Raw genomic sequence first — 3,338 nt, forward strand, 5'->3', positions numbered from 1 at the left:
AGCTGCTGAGAGCTGCTGGGGACCCTGGGGGCACTCCATGCCAAAGGAGCGCTAGTGTGGGAGGAGATGCCTGAGCTCTGGGAGTGCGCCCAGCGAGGACAGGGAAATCAGGAAGCAAAACTCTTTTCCTCCTCTACATCTCTTCAGAGCCCTCTATTGAGAAAGCTTCAGTGTCCACTGGCAAAAAAAAATTTAATGGGTCCAGATCAATTTCCACAGAACAAATAAAAGGATCAATTTGAAGCAGAGAGGTAATAAATCAATAACCAGCACCTTATTATATTTTTAAAAAATGACTGGATGCCTTATATTTTCATATTGGTGGTAGTCATATCATGTTTTTATTTTGATTTCTTTTAACCAGCTATACATAATCAAGTAATTAAAAATTATTCTTCAATAGAAAATTTCCCATAATCCCATTCATCAGAGATAACTTCCTTTAACATTTTGATGTACATTCTTCCATATTTTTTCTATGACTAATATCTTTATTTTTTACAAAAAATGGAATTCTGCTATCCAAATAATTTAACCATATTTTTTGGCAAACATTGCAGATAGTTTTCCATTTCACACAATACATTTCTATGCTATCCTCTAGGTAACCAATGCTCATGACACTTTTGTTCTTTTTTGTTTGTTTGTTATTAAATAATGTGATGGCCTTTGTTTCATATGCATTTTCACATGTATGTTCAGTTAATTCCAAGGATAAATCCTTAGAAGCTGGATCCTGGAGGACATACACAATGTAGATGCTTTTGATACCCAGTGCCAAGTTGCCCTACAGAAATGTTGGGTCTGTTTAACATTCTCTCAACAGTGTCTGATTAGTAATATCCATGTTTCAAAATATCAAATATTGTTTTTTGGCACAAGCATTACAACATATTACCATAGGTACATCTACATGATTTATTTTAAACAATTCTCGGAAACTAACATTCGAGTTAAGAGCACTGGTTGGGCAGCCAGTTAAAATGCTTTAGTTCCTGGGTCTCTTTTTTTCCAACCATGACCTTGGGCCGTGTGTTTTACCTCTGTGTGCCCATTTCCTCATCTGTGAAATAGGATCAAAGCTGTATTTGTCTCAGTTTGAATCTGTCAAGGGGATTAAGTGAAAATAATGTTTGTTAAGGATTTAGCTCTGTGACTGGCACAGGGTAAGGTCTCAATAAATAGCTAATGTTTTCTATTAAGATTTATCAAATTGGAAATTTAATTTTTTTTATAATTTTATGTAAATATAATTTATTTCCCAGGTAAAATACTTTGGCATGTAGAGTGTTAGAAATTCAAGAGGTCGCGATCTGTTCTTTAATTCATGCATGTATTTCTGATTGACAGCCATTATGAAAGCCATTAAGTGGAAGCAAATCATGGCTCCAAGTGAATTACAGTTTTGGGTTTCTTAATTTCAATACAGTTTAATCAATATTTAGAATAAATATGCTATAAATAAATGCAACTTTTAGCTAAGAGTAAGATGTCATTGCTTCATGTTACAATACTAAGTGATCATAATGATTACATAGAAAATTTTCAAAAATATGATTTCTAGAAAAGTCCCATCCCCTTTTAAAATAGAATAACTTATATTATTCCTATGTTTTAATATTTTTGCATCAATAATGATGATATTTAACCTAAGTTTCTAAAATACATTAGTTTAAATGGCCAATATAAGAAATGTTAAAATTGAATAACAATATTTGGCCAAGTTTTTAAGATCACCTACAAAACTGGAAGAAAATTGATTTACCTTAAGGCCAATTTTCTCTCAGTGTCTAAAAGAAATACAAATATAACTACATAAAACTTTAAAAATATTTTAGGCATTTATTACAGATCTCCTGCAGAGGTAGCAAAGAGGAAATTACATTGGGCCACAACAGCAAAACTACTTAAAAATTCTCTAATCACCTTATTCTAATCATTTTCTCATTTCCATAGGAGCTCATCACTTTCTCTCTTTACATGTTTTAGTTTGAGAGCTAAAATGCTACTTAGTAGGGCTAACCTCTGTTCTACAAACTCAGTCTAATTATCTTGGTCTTGCCACTTTGTGAGGAAAGGCCGACCAAGAGGGGTCAGAGGGAAAGGAGTGAGAGAGCTACATCACCTCCTAGACCAGAGCAGACTGGGGCACCTGATTCTGGGCTGTTTTACAGAGCTGTGTGGAAGAAGAGGATACATTCAAAAGGACCACATTTATTCCCTTTAAAATCCTATCCACTGTGACTATGACCCACATAAAGGGTGGGAATTTGACTGATTATACCAATCCTCCTCCCCCTTGAGAGAGAAGTGGTGATAAAAGTTGAGTGGGTTTGAAGACAGAGAGAAATCTTGATTTACCCCTAAGGTCTAACAGTTTTGAAAACACAGTATCACCTAAAGTGAAACACATAGGCTGTAGACATGATTCTGTCTGCTACTTAAACATTTTAACCCAAGATTTTTGTGGATCATGACATAAACAAGAACTTTAGATTCTGAGAAGTATAGTTTCCATTTACACATGGAAAACATGATTGTAAAACGTAAATGAAGGACAGAACAGGTAGATTCTATTTTCATTCCAAAAGGATAGCAGTGAAGGGTATTTGTTATTCTTTCTGGTGTGTGTACTTGAGCTATATCCTTGGAAACTTGTGAATCCCCAACTTTTCAAATAACTTTATGATACATACTTTACTCTGTCTTCACAATTCAGTAATATATAACTGAGAAATGTGACTCCTATAGACAATTTAATTGTGATTCAATTAATATAGAACTAAAGCCATTTACAAAGCTATTGCATAAATTCTGCCATAAAAATAAACTCTACATGACCTTATAGGCATTATTATTTTTGTAATATAAACTTTAAACTTATCTGACAATGGTGATTTTGAATAAGAATTTCTTTTATAATGCATGTACAGAGTGGGTGGGGGCAATGGTGAAATATATTGTGTGACAAGTAAAAGTGGATCATCATTGCTTAACAATGGTCTTCTGACATTCCTCTGAGGCAGTATATTGACCTTCATGGAAGAAAAACACAAGTAATAGAAAATAGGAGAGATAGAATGGGAAAGCACTTTATGAAAGGATACTGGAAGGCCGGTAGCCTGTGAAATGATAGGCTATTAAGGAATATTATGAATGGTAGTTTTTTTGCCCTTTGTAATTATTTTTGCATTTTCTGGAAAGTAGCCAACATATTTGTTTATTAATTGTTAATAATAAATTTGTGTTAGCAGCTTTGCATTTGCATATTGTAAGACCTCAGTATATTTTCAAAGACCCAAAATATCTTGCTCTAGTTCTTTAATATTGTAACTGTT

The sequence above is a fragment of the Rousettus aegyptiacus genome, unplaced genomic scaffold, assembly GCF_014176215.1.
Source record: "Rousettus aegyptiacus isolate mRouAeg1 unplaced genomic scaffold, mRouAeg1.p scaffold_m13_p_1, whole genome shotgun sequence".
In the NCBI taxonomy this organism is placed as follows: domain Eukaryota; kingdom Metazoa; phylum Chordata; class Mammalia; order Chiroptera; family Pteropodidae; genus Rousettus; species Rousettus aegyptiacus.